Here is a 27479-nt window from a genome sequence, read left to right on the forward strand (position 1 = left end):
TGTTTGGGTTGTGTTCTGATGCAGAGAGGCCAGGTCATAGCCTATGCCTCTAGGCAACTTAAGTCTCAAGAAAAGAATTACCCAACCCTTGATCTTGAATTAGCTGCTATTGTATTTGATTTTAAAATTTAGAGACATTATTTGTATGGGGTGCATGTTGATGTGTTCACGTGTCACAAAAGTTTGCAATATGTATTTACCCAGACAGAGTTGAATCTCCATCAGGAAAGGTGGTTAGAATTGTTAAAAGATTAGGATGTGAGTGTGTTGTACCATCCGGGCAAGGCGAACATAGTAGCAGAACCCTTAGTAGATTGTCTATGGGCAGTGTTGCTCATGTGGAGAAAGAAAAGAAGGAGTTAGTTCAGGAAGTTCATTGTTTGGCTAGATTGGGTGTTAGGTTAGTTAATTCAATCGAAGGGAATATTTAGGTTCAGAGTAGCTCTGAATCTTCCCTAGTTTCGAAAATGAAGGAGAAGAAAGATATGAATTCTAGTTTAGTCAAACTGAAGAAGTCAGTAAAAGACTAAAATGTATAGGTTTTATCCCAAGGGGGAGATGGTGTGTTGATATACCAAAGTAGATTGAGTGTTCCATGTGTTGATGAGTTGAGATAGAGAATTATGGCTGAAGCGCATGACGCACATTATTCGATACACCTAGGAGCCACCAAGATATACCATAATTTATGGGAAATCTATTGGAGGAGTGGTATGAAGAAAGACATATTATATTTTTATAGCAAAGTATGCAACTTGTCAACAGGTTAAGGTAGAGCACCAAAGGCCTGGTGGTTCGTTGCAAGAGTTTGCTATCCCCACTTGGAAGTGGGAAGAGGTGAATATGGAATTTTTGACTATTTTACCCCATTTGCATTGTCAACATGATTTGATTTGGGTTATTATAGACAGATTGACTAATTCAACGCATTTCTTGCCAATTCACACGTCTTACACAACTGAAGATTATGTTAAGCTGTACATCAGAGAGTTAGTAAGAATGATTAGAGTTCCTTTGTCTATCATTTTAGATAGAGCTACTCAGTTTATTTCCCAGTTTTGGAGATCTTTTCAGAAGGGTGTTGGTACCCAAGTCCATCTTAGTTCAGCTTTCCACCCTCAGACAAAAGGTCAAGCAGAAAGGACCATCCAAACTCTAGAATATTTGTTAAGAGAATGTTTTCTTGATTTTAAAGGTAGTTGGGATAAGAATTTTCCATTGATTGAGTTTGCTTATAAAAATAGTTACCATTCTAGCATACAAATGGCCCCGTTGGAGGCTCTTTATGGAAGGAGATGTAGATCACCCATAGGTTGCTTCGAAGTGGGTGAAGCTACTTTTCTTGGGCCTAATGCAGTATTTGAAGCTATGAAGAAGGTTCATTTGATTAGAGAAAGATTGAAAATAACCCAGAGTCATCTGAAATCATATTCAGATGTAAGAAGAAAGGACCTCGAGTTTGATGTTAGTGATTTAGTGTATCTGAAGATTTCACCCATGAAAGAGGTGAAGATATTTGTCAAAAAAGGGAAGCTTAAGTCCCCGGTATGTTGGCCCTTATAGAATTTTGAGTCGTGTTGGGAAAGTAGCTTATGAGATTGAGTTGCCCGTAGACTTATTAGTTGTTCATCCTGTATTCAACGTCTCTATACTTAAGAAGTGCATCAGTAACTCCACTGTTGTAGTTCCTTTAGAAATCTTGGATATTTAGAACTACCTTTCATACGAAGAGATTACATTTTAGATTTTAGATCATCAGATCCATAGATTGAGGAATAAAGAAGTTCCCTTGGTCAAAGTTCTTTGGCAGAACCAGTCTGTTGAGGGCGCCACTTGTGAAGCTGAAGCAGATATGCGAGCCAAGCACTCTCACCTATTTTTGGCAAATTAGGTTCAGTCGAAGGTAATATTCTTCCTTAATTCAGTATCTTCCCAGTTTGAGATTCAGCTATATAGTCGTCCTCATTGAAAATTTATATACTCATAGATCAGCACAGAAGCTTAGTATAATTTAGATTCAGTTGTTAAATTTATTTCAATTGTGCATGCTGTCATATAGCTTCAGATTCTTCAGTGTCCTTAGTCAAACTAGTCGCATTCGAGGATGAATGCTTACAAGGGGAATTTATTATAACACCCTATACTTTTCCTAGTTTAATTTAATGTTTAGAATGTCAAGCATTGGCTTCAAGAGAGAATGACTTTTCATACATATAGAATTTTCTAGATTTAGACCCTCCAATATTTAGGAATTTGAATTAGCTTTCCAACGATATAAGATTCTCCTAAATTTGATAACCGAGTTAGACGTTATGACAATTTTAAGTTTCCATCGTAAAACACCATGATTTGGGCCTATAACGCATCGCGGAGAAGTGTAAAATCCCAATTGTCAAATTTCAGTGAGACTCCATGATCATGTCACGTCATGGAAAGGTCATATTTCACATTTGATAATTTCCAGTGAGCCTACATGATATTGGCGCATCGCGCTAGTTGCCAAAGGGGCAATCTAAAGGGGTATCGTGATTGTGGCACGTCGCGGTGAATGCCCAGTTCCCATTCATCCTTTTTCCAGTGAGCCACTACGATAGTGGCGGTTCGTGGTGGCCTAGAAAATTGAGATTTTTGGTCATTTTTCAGTTCTGATTTAAAGTTTAATAGAGGCATTTTGGTCAATCCCCAAGACCCCAGTTTGTGTAAAACAAATCATTAAGCATATTCCAAAGCACTTTATATTTGTTTCATCAATTCTCTCTCAAAAAAAACCATAAATCTCCAACTTTATCTACAAGAAAACCCAATTTCTCCATTAATTCTTCAAGGAAATTCAAGATTAAGGATTCTCAATTCAACAACTTTAAGAATTCAACTCCAAAGCATCAATAGGGATCCAAGATTCTAGTTTTAGCATATAGTTCATCAATTGAGGTATGCGGGGTTTTTCAACAAGGATAATCCTTTTATCCTTGTGCCAAAAACTTATTTTAATTACAAATTTACTGAATTTTATGTGATTTCCCATGAAATTAAAGTTAGGGTTTATACCCAATCTGGCTATTTATAAGATTATGAGATTTTAAGTTATTTAAGAGTTGAGTTGTATGTTTATGCATATATTTTCATACATATCATAGGAATTTCTAGATTTTAAGTTGATTTAAAAGTGTTTACATTACCAAGTGTGAATATTATGATATTTTAACATGAGTTTGATGCATGGGTCATTAAGCCCCAATTAAAGATTGTTATTTCAAGATTGATTGTGCTATAACACTTTATGATTAGATTCTTTTCAAATTATTAATAAAGATTTGACCTTTTTGTCTCAGAAATAGATATGAAATCCCTTTTATAGATTTAGCTTTATAGATATACAGTTGATTTTCATTATTGACCATTATACTATTTTAGAAGTGGATTTCCATTAGAATGAGCATACAGATTTAATGGGAGTAGTATTTAGCACCGAGATGGGTACGTTACTATGGTTTCATATCCCAGAACTATGTGCCAATATAGGATTTAGATTGGTCCCACTTCTTCGTGGATGATAGATATGTGATTACTTAGATAGGTTATATTCCCTGGCAAGGGTATGACTCTTATCCCCAACATGAGGATTTCTTCTTATGCAGACAAGAATGCTGGACTCCATGAATGCTCACATGGTTTATGTCAGTTATAAAAATCTCCCATAAAGAATAAGTTCTCAGATTTCTAAACCCTTAAGATAAAGTATTTTCTCTACATCTTTAAAGTTTTTGAGTTTAAAATATTGCTTTACCTAAGCCTTCAGATATAGACTCATAGATTTCACATAGCCTGTATGATTTGAGAATAAGAACAGAATACAAATTTCAAAACTAAGGGTAATGGCTCACTAGATTTATACTATATGCTTTATTGTTCATGATTTATGATCTTCAGTTTTCAAATTACTCCAGCCTTTGTGAGTCATTTACCTTTAGCATGCATGATTTTATAAATTGTGATGATATTGCTTACTTATTGCATTCACCCCCATATGCTGAGTACATTCCCAAAGTACTGATCCGCATATACGTCTATTTGCTATATTGATTCATAATGTAACTTCAGGTGCTCAGTCTCAACAGCGTGAGTGATTTTCAAGCATCTCATCTGTATCTCTACAGTTTGTGAGTCCATATAGTTTGGGGACTTAGTTATTCAGATTTTTAGTTTATTAGTAGATGATTCAATATTTATTTCAGACAGTTTGAGTCAACTAGGTCCTGTCCCAGTGACTCTCTATATTCAGTCAGTTGAGGTTTATCGAACTACTAGATCCTATTTTAGATTTTTAGTTGCAGCATTCAGTTTTTTAGTATTTTCCTTATTAGACTTATCAGACTAGTATTTCCAAATATACTCAGATAATTCAGATACTTTTTCTATATATTTCATTATTTTATATTCATATCGCCCTATTTTTAGATTTAGATTTAGTAGAAGGCAGCCAGGGTTAGCTCAGGACTACTTGTAGTTCAGAGCACCATGTGGCATCCTGAGAATCAAATTTTGGTGCATTACAGTACTATTTATTGATGGGGATTTAAGTTAAAATCAAATTACTATTGTGCTCAAAGACCAAGAGAAGACTACCTTTACTTGTCCTTATGGGACATTTGCATTTAGACATGTGCCATTCAGTCTATGCAATGATCCAACCACATTTTAGAGATGTAAGATGTCCATCTTATCTAATATAGTAGAAGGCACTATCAAAGTTTTTATGGATAATTTTTCAATTGTGGGTGATTCTCTGTAAGACTGCCTAGTGCACTTGGCAAATGCTCTTAGAAGGTGTGAATAATGCAACTTGGTACTTAACTGGGAAAAGTTTCATTTTATGGTCATAGAAGGTATTGTGCTAGGGCACAAGATTTCAAAAAAATTCATAGAGATTAATAGATCCAGGATAGAGGTGATTGAGAAATTACCTCCACTAATTTCTGTGAAGAGGACTTGGAGTTTTTTGGGCATGTAGGTTTTTGTAGACATTTTAATAAGGAGTTTTTGAAGATGGCTAATCCTCTTTGCAAGATTCTTGAGAAGAAGGTAAAAATGTTTTTGGTGATGTATGTATGAAAGCTTTTGGATGTCTAAAAAAGAAGTTGGTGTCGGCTTCAACCATGGTGTCTCCTAATTGGTCCTTTCTTTTTGAGGTTAGGTGTGACGCAAGTAGGGTGGACTTAGGTTCTGACCTAGGCCAAAGAAAAGAAAAGATTCTTCATCCCATCTAATATCCAGCAAGGCATTGAACCTTGCGCAAAAGAACTACAAAGGACTAAACAAGATATTTTTGCAGTGGTGTTTGCCTTTGAGAAATTCAGGTCTTACTTGATTGGGTCGAAGGTAATTGTGCACACAAACCATGAAATATTACGGTACTTGATGGCAAATAAGGATATAAAACCTAGACTGATTAGGTGGGTACTTTTGATGCAAGAATTCAATTTAAGGTCAAGGACAGAAAAGGCACTAGAAATCAAGTTGCAAATCACTTGTCTAGACTTAAGGAGGAAGCTATTCAGAAGGTTGAAGATGATCTTAAGATAGATGACTATTTTTGGATAAGCAGTTATTAGCATTTTCCTAAGATCTAAATCCATGCTTTGTAGACTGCACAAATTAGCTAGCCAATGATCTAGTCTTAAAATATCTTTTCTTTCATTGAAAAAAGAAATTTATGTATTAGGTAGGGATATTTTTCCAAGATGAGCCTCATTTATCCAGAATATGTATGGGATTATTCGTAGATGTATACCTGAGGTAGAGGTGATGAGCATATTTAAGGCTTGTCTTTCTTCGCCAGTTGGGGGTCATCATGGAGGAACATACAAATCCCATAAAATCCTGCAATATGGGGATTATTGGCCAATAATCTATAATGATATACATTATTTTTCTTTTGCTTGTGATCAATGTCAATGCCAAGGTAATATCACTAGACGTCATGAACTGCATCTGATTCCTATCTTAGAATTGGAATTTTTTGATGTATGGGATATAGATTTCATAGACCTTTTGTGACTTTGTTTAGAATTAACTATATACTTGTGGTTGTAAATTATGTATACAAATGGGTGGAAATAGTTTCTCTCCTAAAAAATGAAACACGTTGTGTCACTGCATTATTGAAAAAGCACATCTTTTCATAATATGGTACCATCGTGCTATCATTAGTGACGGCAGGTCACAATTTTGTAATCGCCCATTCAATAGTTTGCTTGAGAAGCATGGAGTGAAACACAAGGTGGAAACATCTTATCATCCATAGACTAGTGGACAGGTTAAAGTGTCTAATAGAGAAATAAAGTCCATCTTGACGAAGACAGTGAATGCCAATAGGACTGATTGTTCACAAAAGTTAGATGATGCATTATGGGCTTACATAACAATATTCAAGACCCCAATAGGTTCTTCAACTTATCATCTAGTGTATGGAAAGGCTTGTCACTTGCCTGTTGAGCTTGAGAAAAAAGCACTGTGGACATTGAATAAGCTGAATTTTCAGTGGCCAGATGCAGCCAAGTCAAGGTTGAAAAAGATCAATGTGATGGATTAATTCTTATTCCGGGCTTATGAAAGTTCTGCTCTTTACAAGGAAAAGATGAAGTTGGATCATGATTGCAAAATTGAGAAAAGAATCTTTAAAAAAAGAGACCAGGTATTTCTCTACAACTCAAGGCTTTGCTTGTTTCAAGGTAAGTTGAAATCTAGATGGTATGGTTTCTTTACTATGCTAAGAGTGTTCCCGTGTGGTGCTTTGGAATATAAGAGAGATAGTGAAGCCCCATTCAAAGTAAATGGGCAAAGAGTAAAGCACTATATGAGTAACACTAAGAAAATAAATATGAGTTTTGAGATAGACCTTGGTGAAGTCTTAGTAACAAAGGTAATTATGTCATGCCACGACGTTAAATCAAGGGTTGTATGGGAGGTAACCGTTGAAGCTAGTTGGTGAAATCTGAGTATCCAACTTAGCCACGTCGTGCCGCGACATTAAATAAAGCACTGTGTGGGAGGAAACCCATGTTTTGTACTTATTTATTTATAGGGTAATATAATGGTCAGTGTGCAGGGATAAACAGTATAGAATAGGGAATAAAAGTTCAAGTAAATAGGTCATACAGACTTTTTACAAGTCGGATCCTATGGGTAAGACTCATGAGTAAGAGTCGTAAGGACCTAAGAGATTATGCAGTTCCAGGTAAAAGTTTTTGGAGTGGATACAACTATCAAAATGAGTCATACCCACAAGGTACGACTTGTCACATTGAATCGTATTGACTCCAGAACCCAAGTAAGGTTCCAGGTCTTTACGAGCTAACGAAAAGACTCGTAATCCTACGTACGAGCCATACACATGACTCATACCTAAGCTTATCAGGTCAGGGTCATGGGTCAACCCAACACAACTAAATTGATTTATAAAGGATAAGCTACCTGATACAGGTACCCAAGATCTGAAACAAGTTCAAAACCACAATACCACTATTTTGATTGAATCTTAAGCTCCCAAGGCATGAAATCAATTCAAATCAATTACCAATTTGATCAAATTCCTCACGTTGTACGAGTTGGGCATGAATTTGGGGAAAGAAATGTTTATATCAGGAAAATCTAAGAACGCAACCAAGCAAGTAAGTTTTAAATTCAAATTTCTTTATATTTCAAGTTGGAATAGAAAATATGAGTTATTTTCAACTTGATTTAAGTTAAATTTACTTGTGGGTAAAAATTTTGTACCCTAGTTCATAGGATTTGAGTTCAAATTGGAAAAAAAGGGTAAAATTGATTTTAGGTGTTGATAATGTGTGTTGTTTGGACTAAAAGTGGGTGATATTACTGCATAAAGTTAAGGGTAGTTTGGAAAATTTAAATTGGAGTCAACTCTAAAGTTGAACTCCTATGTTGTAGTGGATACGAGACTTCTTGTTACTTATACCCACAAGTAACGAGTTCATAATGAGACTCGTATCCACTGACAACATGGAAGTTCAACTAAGTAAAGGTTCTGCTTTAGGTATGCCTTTCTTAAACAAGACGTATCCAAGCCAGATGACTTATACACAAAAGTCATAAGTAAATGGGTAGATATTATATATTAGAGCATTGTTTTTGGACTGCTTAAGACTATTAGTTACGAGTCTTACCTTGTTATCACGACTTGTTTGGAGGAATCGTAAGTAGCCTAGTTAACAATCATACATACACTATTCAGCATAAAACTTGGTTATACGAGTTGTACCCAGTTGATATGACAAGTACCCGTCACTTGTACCTTATATAAACCAAGCACACTGACAGTTATTTTCTTATTTTTTCTTTTATTTTATTATTTTGTTATGAATGTAGGCTTATATTAAGGTACAATACCTTCAAAAGATGCATTTTCTTCCAAACAAGTGCCTAAAAAGGAAAAAAAATAATCTTCAAGTTTTGAGGCTACCGAGTCATCCAACTGTAGCGGTGAATTATACAAATACCCAACAAAGGGAAAGGTTGATCCAAAAGGACAATAGTCTACAAAAGGAAAAAAGGTAGAAACTTTGGATAAAACACTTCTACGAGGACCAAGGAGAAAGAACCCAACTACCTCCTCTCCTCACTTACCTCCACCTTCAGAGGTAGAAGATAATGCTAAATCCAACTCTAAAAAAAGCAAGTTCTGAAAATGTTAATGGTATAGAAGAATTTTATGTGTCACTAATCAATGTAGAACACCCTTCACTTTATTTTATACCTGCTCCGATGCACACTATTGAATGGTAGGGTGATGAGTGGTAATCCTACTACTTATTCGTACAAATTATACATACACACTACTATGTTTTGTATTAGAAAATGAGATATTATCCAGATTTAAGTGCACTAACACCCATATTTTATAGATATGAAGTGAAGAAGGAGAGCATATACGGAATGGAGGTAAAAAGGAACAAATGGAAGCAAAAGGAGTATAGATGGATACCTAAAGCAGTCAGCCTCAGTTTCCATGACTGCAGTCCTTAGACTACGATTATCGTTGGTCCAGGTGGTTAGCAAAGCGTAGTCGCAGAAGCTAACCACGATTGTATAGCAGCGATAGCGGTCAAACACACACAATCGCGGATCAATGGGAACTGGACCATGGGTAGAATTGTAAAATGTTATGGATGAATCCCAAATCATATATAAGAAAAAACCCTTTCTTATTTGGGTATTGGTTATCTCATAATATAGTTTTTAATTCTAAGATTGAAAACCTAATTGGGAAAGTGTGTAATCAACCTTGGAGGCTCAAATTTCTTAGTTTCTTGTTGAAGAATCAATGCTTTGTTTGACCCACATGGTATATCTCTCTTTACTTTCTTCATGAGCATCTAAATAATTTACTCTTGGGATTATATTGAAATAGAGTGTGGTTGTGTGTGGGTATTGTTGTGTTTGCATTGATTTTAGTTGTTGAGTATGGATTTCACCGTTTCTTTAACTTGTGCATTGGGATTTGATGAGTGAAAACTCTAAATATCGAAATGGGTTTTATGGGTGAAAGATCAAAGCTCTAGAAACCCTTTGTCATCCTCAAAATATGGATTTAGGTAAACATTAGGTTACGTATAACATCCTTGAAAGAGGGTTATCAGGGGACATGCAATTGTGAACAACTAATTCTATGGTTGACTACCCTTTGTAATCTTATAAATGAGTGTTTAGAGAGTGTAAATTATGTCAAGAGCATCATCCTAGAAATAGGGATGCTTGGTTGAGGTTTTGGGTGGAGTTCTAGGGATGCTTGGTTGAGGTTTTGGGTGGCTATTTAAACTCCATACTTATTAGGTGATCGAAAGGGACAATAGGTGAAATTGTTGGAGTTTTGTCGAAAGATTGACCCTAATGATCTTTGACTAGCCTATCTATTAATTAACAACTAAATCCCATGATAAACCAATACTATCCCATATGCTTCACCTCTAAGGAGACATAATCCCAAGATTTCTCCAAGTCTTGAGTTCAAACCAAAGATAGCATTCACCTCGCACTTGTTGAAGTTTGTGTATGAATTTTCAAACAAATCAAATGCCCCTATTTACTTATACATATTGTTTCCATTAGCATTCCGGGTAACCTTATAGTAACTTGAGTACCAATAGGTTGAAAGTGTATGCCATTCACTCCTTGAGATTCGACCCTAATTTATATTGGGTTACTTTAAAATGACTGCCTTGCCATAAAATCATGGGAGTAAGTTGAGCAATAACAAAAAGGCATTGTTGTTGGGGAGTGAAATATAGATTTCACTTGTGCGGTTCTATTCTTACTTAGGAATACTCGGAGTGGAGTAATTTACTTTATTTGATGTTTTTGACTAATTTGTAGGTGATCAAAGTTTAAACAGAGCGATGAGAGATAATACAAGTAATTTTGGACCTTTTGATGCCTCACTAGACAATGAGGGACAATTAAATAAAGTAGGGCAAACAAGGGCTATTCGCATCCTGCCAACCATCAAAACTGGTATGTTTCGTATGACTAACACTATGCTTCACATATTGAAAATGAAAGGATTATATGGGGGTCAAGTATATGAGGACCCAAATATTGATTTGAAAATCTTTATGGAGGTTTGTGCACCATTTAACATAGCATATATTACCCAAGAATCCATCCGACTTTGACTCTTCTCATCTTCACTAATGGGCGAGGAGGTTTTATGGCTCTGCTTAGTTCCACCGAGCTCAATAACATCTTAGGAGGATCTTACCATGGTGTTCCTTGATAGATACTTCCCACCATCGAAAAGGCTTCAAAAATAGGATAAGATTGTAAACTTTTGGCAATTGAATGCAGAACCATTATTTAAAGCGTGGGAGAGGTTTAATGGAAAGCTATCCTGATGCCCAAATCATGAGGTCCCGAATAAGATACTCTTTGAAATATTTTATAGAGCTCTTGACCCATTAAACAAAATAGTTGTGGATAATGCGGCGGATGGCTCTATTATGAAATTGCATCATCTTGCGGCTTTATATTTGATAGGTGAAGTATCCAAATAAAATTAGGGCTGGCACACCCATGATGCTGATGCTCCTAAGTCCCCTTCTACTACCTTCATGGTGACTAATGAGTAAATAAAATGAGAAGAGGAGAAGGAGAAGAACATGGCCAAGATGATGACCCAACTTGAGCTTCTAACGAAACATGTTATGGGTGTACCCATAAAAATGGTAAATGTCGCAACATCAAAGCCTTATGAAGATAATGATGAGGTAAAGAAGTTGGATGAAGAAATTCAGTACCTCGCAACCTACTCCAGCGTTTCCTGCCCCGCCTATCAAAGGCAAGGTGGGATGGATTATGATCGAGATAGAGATTGGAGATATAGAGAACGTGACTATGACTGCTATGTTCCTCCTCATGATATGGCTAGCCCAAAGAATTAAATGTCATTGACCCTAAAAAGTTCAAGACCAAATATATTTTGGCATGAATCTTTAGTGGAGTTAAAGGTACAAAAAAAATGGTCTATGAGTTGAAGGGTGACTTCTTCGTACTCTCCTAAATGGTGGTTTATCGCTCCGCCTCCATCAAACAATTTGAGATCTAAGTCCATCAAATCTCTATACAACTAAATGTAAGGGCTAGAGGTTGACTTCCGAGTGACATAATTGCTAACCCAAAAAATGAAGCATGTCCGAGCAATTGTCACTAGAAGTGGGAAAGAACTTAAAGATCCCCTTAGAGTAGATGTGAGTGAAAATATACCCAAGTCTAACTCAAAGGAGGTAACACCTAAAATAAAAAAAGTAAATGACAAGAAAGAGATATAAGAAAGTGGTGAGAAAGTGGTCAAAGTTTTAAAGTTGCAAGGAGAAGCAAAGCAAACCATCCATGTTCCTCCCCAAACCCCTTAACAGTTGCATAAAAAGGAAGAGAGTGAAAATTGAGAAAATTTATAAAAAAACTTAGCAACCTCTCAATAAATATCCCACTACTGGAGGTGATATAAGAGATTCTGGGATATGCTAAGTTAATAAAGAAGTTAATGTACAAGAAGAAGCTCGTTGAGGGTGATACCATTAAAGTTACTCATGGGTATAGTGCTATCATGGATAGCAAAGTTGTAAAAAAGAAAATTGACCCTGGAGCATTCACTATCCCTTGCACCATTGGGACTCATGAGTTTACAAAAGATCTTTGTGACCTTGGTGCAAGCATCAAGCTTATTCTATATGTCATATATAATAAACTTGGCTTGGACACTCCTACACCAACCTCGATGCAATTTTTGATGATGGACCGGTCCATATAAAGGCCGGTGGGTGTATTGTTTGATGCCCTATTAAAGGTGGACAAATTCACTCTCCTGGTAGATTTCATTGTATTAGATTATAAAATGGACCAAGAGGTGCCTATCATTCTTGGTCGTCCTTTCTTGTCCACCAAGAGAACCATTGTCGAGCTAAAGTTAGGGGAGATAAAATTTTAGGTGCAAGAAGATGAGGTCTCATTCATAATTGGCAAGTCAAAGAAGCAAACCACGGAGGTCCAAGTAGTATCCGTAGTGGGTTTTTAAAATGAGACCATGAAAGATGAGGGGTTTGAGGGCCCGCTATGAGATTGAAAGAAGCAAGACATCGTTCCACCATGATAACTAAGACACAAGGTGAGAGGCAACCCATATATTCCATGAGAGTGGCTCATATCTTTTTTGTTATGTTATTATAGTGTAGATGTTATCTTTTGCATTTGAATAACCCATGCATTTGTGGCACTTTGGATTACATTGAGTGAGTTTTAAAAAGGCAAAGTGTGCAAGTCTACTTTGAAAATCTGAATAGGGAAAAATCTATGAAAATTGATTAAAATGCTGAATAGGGGAAAATAAGGGAGTAGAATCCTCTTAGTTACCACGATTGTGTCCCCCATGCATGATTACGATTATGCGGGTGTCCGCGGTCATGGCCCTTGAACGTGGTCATGGTCATTTAAGTTATTTAACCCCTAGTCTCATTCATTTTCCTTACACTCCCTTTTCAAAATTGTCCTCTCAAATCTAAGCTACATTGTTGGCAAATTTGTAAGCTCTCCAACAGCCTTCGTGCACATCCCTCTTGCATCACAACTTCTGTAGGTGACATAAATCCTTGCTTTTATTTTTGAAAATAGGCCATTGAGAGCATGAATATCAAAGGTCCTAGGTTTTTTATTTTTATGCTTTACATATTGACATACTTATCATTGTTGTAGTGTTGGTTGCTTGATTGAGGTGTGCACACAAGTGGGGAAACCTTGAGTACCCAATAGTGTGTAAAAAAGGTAGACAAATATGATATAAATACCTTGTGATTGATAAATTGCTCAAATGAACTTACAATAGTGGTACTTATATTTGAAGGGCACATTCAAACACACCGGTAGCATTGTTCACTTGACCATCATTTGCACCCATATTGTAGAACATGCTAGCAGTCTAGAATTGGGAGAAATTTGAACATTCGGAGATGACATGGAACCAGGATCAGGTGTTATAATTGCGGTCATAGACCTCTACTATAGTAATGCAGACGTTGTTCTGATTTGCGATCATGGTAACCGAGGGCAGGTTCCTGCCATTTCAAAAAGCCTGCACTTTAAATTTTTAGCCAGACAACCCCAAGCACCTAGTCCAATGAACTTTAATGATCAATCTAGCACAGCTTGCATAATTCAAATGATGTTAAAAGATATAATATGTATTTAGTGCTTTCAGGACAGCCTCATGGATAAGTTTGACCACATCAGATTCATGGCACCCTGATACAAGCCTAAAGTGCTAATGGATTGCAGGGACTTCTCAAAGGACCAAGCTTTGGAATTGACAAAGTTTTAGAGCATTTTGAAGTCTTGTTCAAGAGAAGAAAAAGAGGAGAACTTAGGCACTCAGGAGGCACATCAATTGAAGGGCAAGATGGACTTTCATTTAGGTTTGAACCTAGAGATTGAGAAGTGATTTTTAGTTTTCATATTTTCCATCAAAAATTGACAAGATCAATATTGTAAGTACTTTTCAGAAGTTATTTATGAACATCAATATAACTTTGATTTATGACATGGAGATGAGTAACTAAACTCCCATAACTAGGGTTATGGGAGCCTTGATGTAGAGAACTTTAGGGTTGTGAATGGGTTTATTTTCTAACATCTATCAAAATTGCATGAATCTTTCTTCATTTTAATGACATCTCTTGGTTGCAAACATGAGAAGTGAGCCTATGGACTCCACTTGTCTGATAAGAAAGTGGATGTTGGGAAAAGAAGTGATTCACATGAACTCCATAGGTTTACCTTTTGGGAATAATGGATTAATGCCTTAATAGGATCAACCCTCATAAGAGTTTTATTGAATAATGCATGAACCCTTTAAGTTCAAGAGAACTAAAGGGTGAAATACTCATTAGGTAGAGAAACACGTGGGTAATCCTTAGAATTCAATAATTCTTACAAATTGGATACATAAGTTAGAATTCAAACACAACCTCACAACCTTAATTGTTTGAACATCTGGGTGAGCATAACTCTAGTTAATTAATTCTCATTAGAATTAAATCTACATTCACTCTCAGTAGCTGGACATTAGTGTAAAACAAATACAAAAGAGCACCGTTAACATTTCCAAATCCCCTTTTTATATTGGAGTCTTGGATCAACAGTCTAATAACAATTATAATACTTAGTGAACATAGTATTCCCTGTTGGATTCGACACCCAACCCAGTTGGGTTTCTATATTTGACAGAGACTGCTTACTCTCTTGTAAGTGAATTATAATTTGGATGTATCAAGTTTTGGCACCGTTACGTGGGAATACGATTGTTAATTAAGTTTGTGTTTGTTAATTGACCTTTGGTCAAGTTTCCTAAATTTTACTTTTATTTGTTGTTTTTATTTGTGCAGGGGAATTGTTGTGTATCCTAAGTACATGGAGATCGGGTGCACCATTATTACCAATACATCTGAAACCGTAACTTATTGATAGGATGACAGAACCACAAGATGCTGAGAAACTAGCCACATTGGCTAGAGCTCAACTAAATTAGCTTAATAATGACCAACAGGCACGTCATCCTAAACCTGATGATGATGATTTAGGGGATGATAACTTGTTAGATCTTGATAATCTAAGGCGTGCAGAGAATATAGCTGCACCAGTGAACAAAAATTTGAACAGAAATTGTCCTTTCAAGGCGAGACCTGATCGTCAAGTTGTTCAATTTGATCTTAATGATAATGAAGATGGAATAAACAGAGTTGGTGCCACTGGAGCTATTATTCCTCTACCTCTAGCACCAAGAGCAATGTTCAATATTACTTATACAATGATCCAGGTCCTTCACCTGAAGGGGTTGTTTGGTGGACTCTTGGGAGATAATCCCAATATGCATTTAGTGAATTTTGTCACTATTTGCAAGTCCTTTGATAACTCGGTAGTGGGATAAAATGCCATACGGATACATTTATTTCCATTGTCTCTATCTAGGGAGGTAAAATTATGGCATAATGAGCTGACGCCCGATTCCATAAACAACTGGAGGCTATTGAAAGTGGCTTTTCTAGAAAGGTTCTTTTCGCCTTCTAGAAGGGTAAAGTTAAGTGAAGAGATCAGCAACTTTAGGTATCTCCCAACTAAAGCCCTTCATGAGAAATGGGAGAGGTTCAAAATAAAGCTGACGCAATATCTGGACTATAATATGATAGATATTCCTCTAATGGAGACTCTTTATCGGGCTTTGAACTCTATTACGAAGCCAGTTGTTGATAATCTTCCAGGGGTATCATTTGTGCATCTCACTTTTCAGAAGGCCTCGGAGATACTTGATCGAATGACCAAAAAAAGTAGAGCATGGCATACTAGGGAGTTTGTGGTAGTAAGCCCTACTGTATCTATTTTCCTGACTGCAAAATAACGTAAGAAATAGGAAAAATGTGATCAAGACATGGCACACTTGAAGACGCAAATGGATGTGTTAACCAAGCATCTATTATCTACAAAGAATGAAAAAGTAAAGGCTATTGCAGCGATGGATCTGTTGACCAAGTATCTATTATCTGCAAAGACTAAAAAAGTAAAGGCTATTGTAGCTAAAGATAAAGATGATTCTGATTCAGAAGAAGAGGCTAATATTTGAATAATTAGAAGGGTTTATGAGGTAATATACAATAAAATCAAGGTTGAAACTACTATGACAAGGCTAGTTATAAGGATAGGGAGCAAGGAAATTGGAAAGGTAAGAATGATAGAAGTGGACTATATGTACCTCCCGAAAGCAAAGATAGTCCTGCAACTAGCTCTGGCAAGATATCCATGGAGGACATGATGGAGAAATTATTAAAGGGAGTTGAAGCTACCAACTCTGGAGTGACTACCATGAAGAGCGATTTATCTTCTATGAGTCAGTTGGTGAACTCGCACTCTACCTCTATCAAACAGTTGGAGCAATAAATAAGCCAACTCTTGACTGCTTTAAATTAGAAAAAGACTGGAACATTGCCAAGTGACACCATTCAAAACCCACAAAATGATGGCTCTTATATGGCTATCACTACTAGAGGTGGTAAGGTAATGGCAGGCCCTTATGTAGGTAAGCCTGTAGTTGATATTGTAGCTGATGATGTTGAAGAAGTAAAGATTTATCCGGTGGAGTCTGGTAAATTAGATGAGGTTATTGATGACACACCATCCAATAGTCAGCAGGTTGATGAGTTGAAGAAGAATAAGGAAAAAGAAACTGAAGTGGTGGTTACCACTCTTCCAAAGCCACCTCCTTCATTTCCTTATTGATTGAAGAAGAAAGTCAATGAAAGCAAGTTCAGCAAATTTATGGTTATGTTGAAGCAGTTGATGATTAATCTACCACTAGTGGATGCATTAGAACGAATGTCGGAGTACGCAAAGTTCATGAAAGACCTCATCACAAAGAAATGGTCGATTAGTTTTTTGTGGTGCAATTTCTACAAGGTCTCTGGTGCAGAAAAAGGCATATCCGGGAGCATTTACTATCCCATGCACTATTGGACTCTTGACTTTGCAAAAGATCTTTGCGACTTAGGAGCTAGCATCAATCTGATGCCGCTAGCTATTTACAAGAAGTTGGGTTTGGGAGATCCCACACCCACTAATATACAGCTTATGATGGCGGATAGGTCGATCAAATATCCTTTTGGTATTTTGCATAATGTATTGGTGAAGGTTGCTAGTTTCATATTTCCTGTGGATTTCATTATTCTAGATTGTGAGGAGGATTTCAAGGTGCCCATAATTTTGGTTCAACCTTTTCTCATAATTAGAAGTATACTGATTGATTTCTGACCTATTGAGCTCTTATTCAGGCTAAATATTAAAGTAGTGTGATTTGATGTGTGCCAATCAATGAAGAAGCAAAAATAAATGAGTGTGTTTTCCATTAAAGATGTCTATTATGTGGATGAGTAGGAAGTGCCGATAGGAGAGAAATTTATTGTTGAAACCCTTGCTGCAGTGTTGATAAATTTTGATCAAGATGGTAAAGAAGATTAAGAGGAGATTGTTTGTACCTTAACAGGTATAGGGTCTTACTCATATGCCCTTAAGAAGTTGGACTTGGACTTAGAAAATTGTCCTAGTCCTCCTGCTAAGCCCACTATAGAAGAACCACCTGTCTTGGAGCTGAAAGAATCATCCAGTCATTTAAGTTATGTGTTCCTGGGCAGTGGGAATACACTACCTATTATTATTGTGGCTGGCCTAAGTGACAAGCAGGTGGAAGCACTTATTTCGGTGCTTCAAAGATACAAAAGAGCAATAGGCTGGTCCATTCCTGATATTATTGGCATTCCTCCTGACATCTACACTCATAAGATACAACTTGAGAAAAAATATACTCCTACCATTGAGCATCAATGCTAACTTAACCCACCAATGCAAGAGGTGGTTAAGAAGGAAATTATTAAGTGGCTAGATGCAGAAGTGGTTTATCCTATTTCCGATAGTAAATGGGTGAGCCCGGTTTAATTTGTGCCCAAGAAAGGGGGCATGATTGTTGTTGCAAATGAAAAGAATGAGTTGATTCCTATCAGGCCTATGACTTGTTGGATATTTTGCATGGACTACGGTAAGCTAAACTCATGGACTTTAAAGGACGACTTCTCACTGCCCTTCATGGATCAAATGCTTGATCGGTTGGCGGAAAGGGGGTGGTATTGCTTCCTGGATTGATATTCTGGCTAGAATCAAATCTGTATTGCTCTTGAAGATCATGAGAAGACAATGTTCACATGTCCGTATGGCACTTTTGCATTTAAGCAGATTCCATTTGGATTATCTAATGCACCCTCTACCTTTCAAAAGTGTATGATGTCTATTTTCTCGGATATGGTTGAGGAAACCTTGGAGGTGTTCATGGATGATTTTTCTGTGGTTGGAGATTCATTTGGGCCGTGTCTGGAGAACTTGAGTAAGGCTTTGCAAAGGTGTGTGGAATTTGATCTTGTGTTTAATTGATAGAAATGCCATTTCATGGTGAAGGAATGCTTTGTTCTCAGGCATAAAATTTCAGCAAAAGGGATAGAGGTCGATCGAGCCAAGGTAGAGGTTATTGAGAATCTACCACCTCCCATCTCAGTGAAAGGGGTGCGTAGTTTCGTTGGACATGTTGTCTTTTACCGGAGGTTTATACAAGACTTCTCTAAAATTGCAAATCCACTTTGCAAACTTTTAGAGAAGGAGACTAAGTTCTTCATTGATTCTGATTGCATTAAGGCATTTGAATGCCTTAAGAGGAAGCTGGTTGAGGCCCCTATCATTGTGGCACCTGATTGGTCAAAACCATTTGAGATAATTTATGATGCAAGCAGTGTTTCCCTTGGAGCTGTTTTGGGGGAAAATAAGGACAAATTAGTTCATCTAGTTTATTATGCAAGCAAAGCAATGAATGGAGCTAAAAAAAACTACACCATCACAGAGCAAGAACTTTTAACGGTGGTGTATGATTTTAAGAAGCTTCGGGCATATTTTCTAGGTACCAAGGTAGTGGTATACACTGACCACGTTGCCTAAAGGTACCTAATAGAGAAGAAGGATGCTAAACCAAGGTTGATCTGGTGGGTATTACTACTTCAAGAATTTGACTTTGAGGTTAAGGATCGTAAGGGATGTGAGAATCAAGTGGCTGATCACTTATCTAGACTTGAAGGTGAGCAAGCAGTAAAAGACAGGCTTGAGATTGATGATTCCTTTCTTGATGAAAAAGTATTAGTTGTAGTGTTCAAAAGAGTCCCTTAGTATGCTGACTTTGCAAATTATGTGGTAAGTGGGGTGGTACCGGAAAATCTTTTCTTTCATCAAAGAAAAAAGTTTCTTTATGATGTGACCTATTACTTCGAGGATGAGCCGTATCTTTTACGGTGATGTGCAAATGGTATTATTAGGCTGTGCATCCTAGAAGTAAAAATGTTGAGTATATAGGAAGCAAGCCATGCTTCCCTAGTTGGAGGTCACCACGCAGGTGATCGGACTGCGAAGAAAGTACTTCAGAGTGGCTACTATTGGCCTTCTTTGGTCAAGGATGCTTATGAGTTCCTTAAGAGATATCACCAATGTCAAAGGCAAGGGTCCATTTTAAAGCACCATGAGATGCCAATGTCTAAAATTCTTGAGGTAGAATTATTTGATGTGTGGGGCATAGATTTCATGGGGCCCTTTGTGAGCTCATTTGGAATAAAGTACATACTTGTTGTTGACTACGTGTCATAATGGGTTGAGGCTGTAGCTCTAACGGATAATAAAGGAAAACGGGTTGTTGCATTTTTAAAGAGAAATATCTTCTCTCGCTTTGGGGTACCACGTACCATCATAAGCGATGGAGGATCCACTTCTGCAACAAGATATTTAGAGCTGCCTTGGAAAAATATAGAGTTAAGAAGCATAAGGTAGCTACGCTGTATCACCTGCAAACAAGTGGGCAAGTGGAAATCTCCAATCAGGAAATCAAGGCTACCCTTGCCAAGACTATGAATGCTAGTATAAAGGATTGGTCTAGGAAGTTGGACGATGCATTATGCGCATATCAAATAGCTTTCAAGACACCTATTGGCATGTCTCCATACTAATTAGTTTATGGCGAGGAATTCCATCTGCCGATTGAACTAGAGCATAAATCACTGTGGGCGCTAAAGCGTCTGAATCTGAAACGGAATAAGGTGACACATATGAGACTGGGGCAGCTTAATTAGATGGATGAGTTCCGTCTCAGAGTGAATGAGAAAGCTGACCTATACAAGGAACAAATGAATAAATACCATGATCACAGAATTGAAAAGAGAGAATTTTTGAAAGGTGACTTGGTGCTTCTATTCAACTCCAGGCTTAAACTGTTCCTAGGTAAACTTAAGTCCAAGTGGTAAGGCCCGTTTAAAGTTAATCAAGTCTACTCATCTGGAGTAGTTGAACTTGAAAATGAAGATGGAAATGTCTTCAAAGTTAACGGGCAATGAGTCAAACTTTATATCGGTCCAAAGGACTCGATAAAAAGCATTGCTACATTTTATCTCGATGAAGTTTGATTAATCGATAAAACTAAGTCATTCCACGATGATAAATCTGCCGCTAGTGGGAGGCAACCCACATTGAGTTGTTGTATTGTATTTATTTTAGTTATTTAGTTGTTTGTTTTGTTGATTTATGCAAGCTGAAGGGTTGTGAAAGTGTGTAGGTACAAATATATAGAGTAAACAGAAGCTAAAGGAGTTTTACTTGATCGAAAGATCACCCGATAAACCATCGGAAGCTCGATGGACCGTCGCGAGCTCGACGGACCATCGCGAGCAATCGTCACAACCATGTCTAGAAACCAAGAATCTGGAAATGTAGCAATAGAATTATCTGATGGACAATCGTATGCTTGATAGACTGTTGTTTGAACCATCATAGGTTTGCCCCAAGATTAGTTCACTAGATAGTCATGATTGGATATCCGATGGACCATTGCATACTCGACGGACCATCTATTTCACCATCACACTTAGCCCTAGTTATGCAGGTCAAGTAAGATAAGTTTAAATAGCTGAAATTTTTATTCTTATCTAATCTGAATGGTTTGAAATTGATAATTTGAAGAGTTAAGTAACTCCCACCTTTTCAATGCACCCGTGCCTTTTCATTCTCCCTTTTAACTTCTCAACTCCCCTTTTTTCCTTTCTATTTAAATGTTACTCCCTCCTTTTTCATTTTCACATCACCAGTCATAAGTTCACTTTACTAAATCAAATCTTCATCTGACTGTTCAAAGTGTATTGTGCAAGACCAAGTAGTAATTCAATATTGCAACAATTAGGTATGAATTCTCCTTTCCTTTTCTTCAATATGATGAGAAATCAAATAGGTGAAAACAACCCGGTGCATCAAAGTCATTTCTTTTACAAATTTTGTTGGTATGTTGTTAATGTTAGTCGAACAATTGCATATACTATCCTGGGGGAAGTCTGAGTAACCCATGGACCAAGAATGGTAAGTTAGGGTGAGGTATTATCGACCAAAATATTGTAAAAGTCACCCTTAGATGAGATGCACTCAAGGTGTTTGACAAAATGCCAAAATGAGAGTTGCATCTGCCAGTTACAGTCGATGGCATACTCGATGGACCATTGCATACTCGAAAGACCATCGCATTGGATCGTCGCATATTTTGTAAAAAAATAGCTACTAGAATGATCCCAACAGTTGGGGTCGACGGACCATCGCATAGTCGATGGACCATCACCTTTAACCATCGTTGGTCAAAAAAAATTCTTTTCTCTGGTTTAAAACTATATATTGATAAATGTTGTATTTTTAGGTACCATGGCTCCAAAATTACCACAAATCAAATGCCGAGGTAGAGGCCAAGAATCCCAGTCTAACGCACCAGCCCATAACACTCGACGAAGTTAATAAGTGATTTCTTTATCCTTTTTGTCTGACGAGGTGGTGGAAAGTAGATACAGCAGTACCTCCATTTCAATTCCACTCGAGGTAGAGGTTGAAAATTCTAACCCCGCTTAAGAAAATGTCCCAGAACAAGAGGATCCAAATATGATTCAACGCAAAGATCAACAACTAAGGAAAGCCATAAGATGGCAAGTAGCGGATGCCCGTGATATTTTCTATAAAGGGATGGCACCAATGGATAGGTTGCCTATCAAAAGAATAATTTTTTAGGAGTACCAGATCATCACAACAACCCTGATGAGTATCCAAAACATAAGCGCCATTTCAATGCATATGAGTTGGCCTGGATGAGCAAGCCACTTGGACCTTACCAACCAAACTTGGTTCATGAATTTTTCACCCATAATTTGGCATTACTAGAGAAGGACTTCCCTAAAGGTTTATCGGCTGTCGATATGAACAAGATTGATACAGTTCCTGTGAGAGGAGTCAAAATTGACATTTCAGAGAGAACTTTGAACAGATTTCTATTTGGGCCTGACTATTAGATACCAGGGGCTATTCAAGAGTTTGAGCATCAGATATTTTCACAGGCTAAAAAAAAAAGCCATGCTTAGCTAGGACACTGACAGATGGGGGTGAGCCTTCATGGTTGCTTGACCCCCATGAAAAAATATCAAAGAAATCACTAAGTTTTCTTTCCAAGTTTTGGTGGGCGATCATGCAATTGAGGCTTACACTAACAGGTGGTGATGATCGTTTAGAGAGCACTAGAGCTGTGATTGTTGCCTCTTTGATAGAAGGGTTGATCGTAAATTTTGGGCACATCATTTTTGATGAGTTATTTTTCCGTGCTCATGCCTTATCACTGAGTTATGAATAAAGGCCAAAGCTTCTTTGATCAGTGGAGTACACAACAAGGTCCCAGCACTACATAAGTAGGACGTTAAAAAGATGAAGGATGACTCAAGATTTGATTTACGAATCAACAGACCTCTGGCCCAACAAACTCAGTCAGCATCGATGCTCGAACTATTAGAATTTCTTGCAGGTATGTCATTGCCGTTGCCTATGTATGTGCCTCCTATCACCTCTACAGGTTCAGCTCTATGCCAATGGATGGGACCCCAGACTCTGCGTCTTTCCCACCCCAAACTTTTGAGTACAGGCTAAACCTTGATAACTTTGCAATGACTGAGCGAACCATTAAAAATTTCAAAAAGAAGATAGCAATTTGGGGGAAAAATTACAGACCCTTTGTGGAGAAAATTGTGGAGGATGGATTGTGACCCTTCAAAAACATCCAGTGATGAATGGACAACATAGAAGAGCGCATAAACAAAAAGTTGGATAAAATGTCCATTCTTGATTTTGCTAAAGTAATCGAGGAGGTTAGATGGCTCCGGGCAGATGTCGATAAGATAAGTTAGCAGCCATAGTAGACCACATTCGATCTAATACAGGTTACTAGTGATGAGGATGAAGGTATTGTGGACTTATTTGGGCATCTAATCAAGGACAAAGGTAAGAAGGTAGCAGAATCAGACAAGAAGACTGAAAAAGATACTAAGAAAGAAGAGAAAAAGTGAAGACTGGAAACCATGTCACCTAAGAAATTCAAAGATTACCAGATGTGGCGGGCAATAAAGAAGTCAAGGAAAGAGGAAGAGAAGCAGTAGAAAAGGCTTCAAGATAAAGAAGCTGAAGTATCCACTAGTTCGGCCCCAGTCAGGGGGCAAATTTCAGACCCTGTCAGAGATGTGCTATCTCCGACTCTAGAGGGAGAGATTTTGAGTACTCCCACTACCATGGGAATCAACATTGCACCTGGTGAGGACACTGGCGATTCCCCATACTTGACTGGTGCCTCAGATTGAATAAGAGGCTCGATAAGTATTTTCCCATCCTTTGTACTTAAAATTTTATGTATTTAAGGACAAACCATTTTTTGTGTGGGGTGGGTGTGTTTGTTGTAGGGATGTGTTGCCAATATTATCGACATGTCTAAGAGTTAATTTTTTATTTTAATGTTTGGTTTGTTGAATTTTTAGTTTCATATTTGGTTGGTAATGTTGTTGTATGAAATAAAAGTTCCATTCCTGTTGGCACCTTATTGTACATATATGGATGACAACTGCTGGTGGCAAATAAAATTGACTTTTTCATTTTTCGTACAATTAATTCCTCTTACCAAGTGGTAAAGTGTTGTGCAACTATGTGTGACTCTGTTAATGACATTAAAAGTTAGTACTAAAGCAAGGTCTAGCTATGTGATCGGGATCCCAAAAATTAGTAGGATAGAAATTAACTCAGTGCCTATGTGGGTGAGTATTTGTGTAGTTCTGACATAAGTGTTACACCTAGCACTTGCCCGGTTCATCAGATGTTGTCGTGTATTTTTACTCAATAAGAGAGGATAGTAGGCCTTCATGTATTCTTAGTCCACTTAGCCAAATGATTGACCCACCAAAAATGTTGTGTACCCTTTGTCAACCCTGTTGAGCTGTGGTAGTGTTTTTCTGTGTAAATAAGTTTGATTCATTCTCTAGAAGGTGTTAAGCATTTAGCTTTAGCCCTGGTCTAATTAGGGAGATTGTGCACTTTAACTTAGGTAAATTTCCTAAGTTGAAGGTGGCAATTGCTGGATTGTTGATAGCCTAGGAGGTTGAGTTGAAAGTAATGCAAAGAGTAGCATCCGGCCCTAGTCTAGTTAGCAATCTAAATAGATATTATGCCCCTCAATATTCTGCATCAGCATAAGTTGAGGGTGGCTGATGTTGTCTCTCTCTCTAAAAAAATTGGGTTATGACAAGTGTGCTGTGAGGGCATGTTGAGTTATATCTGTTCTATTTAGTTCTTTGGGGTGTCGTATCTATAGCTATAAATATGTTGATTAGTAGTTAATGCCAATAGTGGATCCATGTGTGTTGAAATGGCATAACCAAATGGGTAGTGGAATGATTGTATGATTGTGTTGGTTTTACTATGAACTGCCCATCATGATGTTGTTCATATATGTATCCCGGTGTTGAGTTGCTTGAGGACTAGTAATTACCTTCAGTTAAGGGTGTTTGATGTTTCAGCTTTTGACAGAACATTTTAGGCCTTTTCCTTATGATAATTGTGTGTTTTCAAGCAACCATGGTTGTATTTAACATGGTATTTTAGTGTTTTCAGGGTAAGGACTGAATGTGAAGGATAACTTGGACAATATGAGTGAAACAAAGGCAAATTAAGCTGCAACAGCTATGCAACGAGCCATCGACCTTGCAATGATCCATCAGTCTAAACCGTCGACAAAAAGTAGAAGGCATAGACTCTGGACAGCCTGTGATAATGCAGGCAACAAAACGTCGGACATACGACGGACCGTCACTTTACCCATTACCCAGAAGCAGAACATGGAATCACTGGACACCCTGCGATGATGCAGATGATGAACCATTAGACTTGCAATGGACCATCACTTGACACGTCAACCAAAACATGGAGAATCTAAGTTTGAATTTTAAATCCCCAGTTCTGGAATCATTTAAATACCAAGTATTAGGGTTTGTTCCATATCTTTTATCTCCTCTTTCATACTTTTTCCTCCGTTGAGAGCTTTGTACTACTTTTCATTGAGAAGTGAGCCCATGGATGCCACTTGTCTGACAAGAAAGTGGATGTTGGGAAAAGAAGTGATCCACATAAACTCCATAGGTTTACCCTTTGGGAATAAGGGATTGATGCCTTAGCAGGATTAATTCTCACGAGAGTTTTATTGAATAATGCATGGACCCTTTAAGTTCGAGAGAAGTAAAGGGTGAAATACTCATTAGGTTGAGAAAAATGTGGGTAATCTTTAGTATTCAATAATTCTTGCAAATTGGATACATAAGTTAGAATTCAAACACAACCTCACAACCCTAATTGTTTGAACTTATGGGTGAGCATAACTCTAGTTAATTCATTCTCATTGGAATTACATCTTTATTCACTCTCAGTAGCTGGACTTTTGTGTAACACAAATACAAAAGAGCACTGTTAGCATTTCCAAGCCCTCTTTTTATTTTGGAGCCTTCGATCAACAGTCTAATAACAATCATAATACTTACTAAACACGGTATTCCCTGTGGAATTCGACACCCCACCTAGTTGGATTTCTATATTTGACATTGACCGCTTACTCTCTTGTAAAAGATTTGTAATTTGGACGTATCAATCTTCTTTAGTTTTTAACTTAGTCTTCTAGTTTTAGTGTAGAATCCAAAACTTTGAGGGTTTAATGCATTAGGAAGGGTTTTCACTTGTATTGAACATTTGGCAAGAAAGGAGGAGTTGAGGGAGTGTGAATTCCCTTGTTTCACCTAAGAGTGAGGTTTGATCTTACATTGGTGATGTGTGTTTGAAGGTTTGATATACCTTCTAGGGATATTCATTGGGGAAGTGAGGGTCTCTCTACTATCTTTACTTTATTCATCTCTTTTTTATCTCTTTTCTTCTAAGTGTGTTGCTTTATCTTTTGGTGTGCTTGCTGATTTTTGCCATCTAGTTTCAATTTTCATTTTTTTGATATTCTTTAGTCTATCATTTGGTATCCGGGTCTTGCTTAGAGTTGTTCCTACAACTCTAATCCTTTGTTTTAGTGTCCTTTTTAAGAAAATCTCAACAAAAAAGAGTTAAAAAATCCAAAAATCACAAAAAAAAATTGTGTGTTGTCTTGTTGTTTGTAGTAGATCCGTGAGTTACAAGTTAGATCTACTAAATTTTATTGTGTTTTGTTGGTTTCAAGTGTTAGATTCTTTTTCTCTAGCACTTAAAGTGTCTAGATCTAAGTTTGAAACATGATTTGGTTGTGTTTATGCTAGATCCACAATTGTTGTGGCGTTTTGAAGCTTTAATGTAATTGATAATGTGTGACGTGGTATTATGGAAGTTTTGTGGCTGATTTGTTGATATTTGAGCTTGTCTTGGCAAAGGAAACCTAGATCTAAAAGAAAATTTGAATTTAGGGTTCATTTGCCTAGTGGTTAAACCTTGGTAAACTCTTTAATATTCATATTGTTCTTTATCATCTTCAAAACTTATTGAAGAAGAATATTCAAAGTCCTAGTTTAATCCACAAAAAGAAAGAAAGAGAAGGTGAAAGTAATATTCCCTAGCATATTCACAATCTTCAAAAAGAAAAGGGGACAAAGGGAATATCAAAGTACAATTGAAAGTACAAAGGGGGGACCACTTGTTTTCTAATCCATTTGAAATTTTTAAAGGGCTCCAAACCCTCCACCCTCACCCCTCACCCCCTAATTTCATTCAAGCACCTCTCTAGTTCAAGTGTGGCCGAAACAAGAAGTTGGGAAATTGAAAATTTTTGAAAGTAACGCCCAATCACAAGCCGCCACATCATCACTTTGGTGACCAACCAAATTGAGTTCAAATTTAGATTTCTTATTTTATAATTGCTGTTTCTATTTTCAATTTTGTTGGTTATATCACTAATTAACAACTAGTAAGTACCTAATAGTTTGGTTATTAGTTTAAAGTCC

The 27479-nt window shown here is 37.2% G+C and overlaps 1 non-coding gene across 1 annotated transcript; it reads right to left on the reverse strand.

Annotated features, from left to right (window-relative positions):
* Positions 1 to 10812: 10812 nt before the first annotated feature.
* On the reverse strand, positions 10813 to 10924 carry LOC124891173. Its single transcript, XR_007049559.1, has one exon. It is a non-coding gene; the product is annotated as a small nucleolar RNA R71 (small nucleolar RNA).
* Positions 10925 to 27479: the final 16555 nt, after the last annotated feature.

The sequence above is a fragment of the Capsicum annuum genome, unplaced genomic scaffold (assembly GCF_002878395.1).
Source record: "Capsicum annuum cultivar UCD-10X-F1 unplaced genomic scaffold, UCD10Xv1.1 ctg3168, whole genome shotgun sequence".
In the NCBI taxonomy this organism is placed as follows: Eukaryota; Viridiplantae; Streptophyta; class Magnoliopsida; order Solanales; family Solanaceae; genus Capsicum; species Capsicum annuum.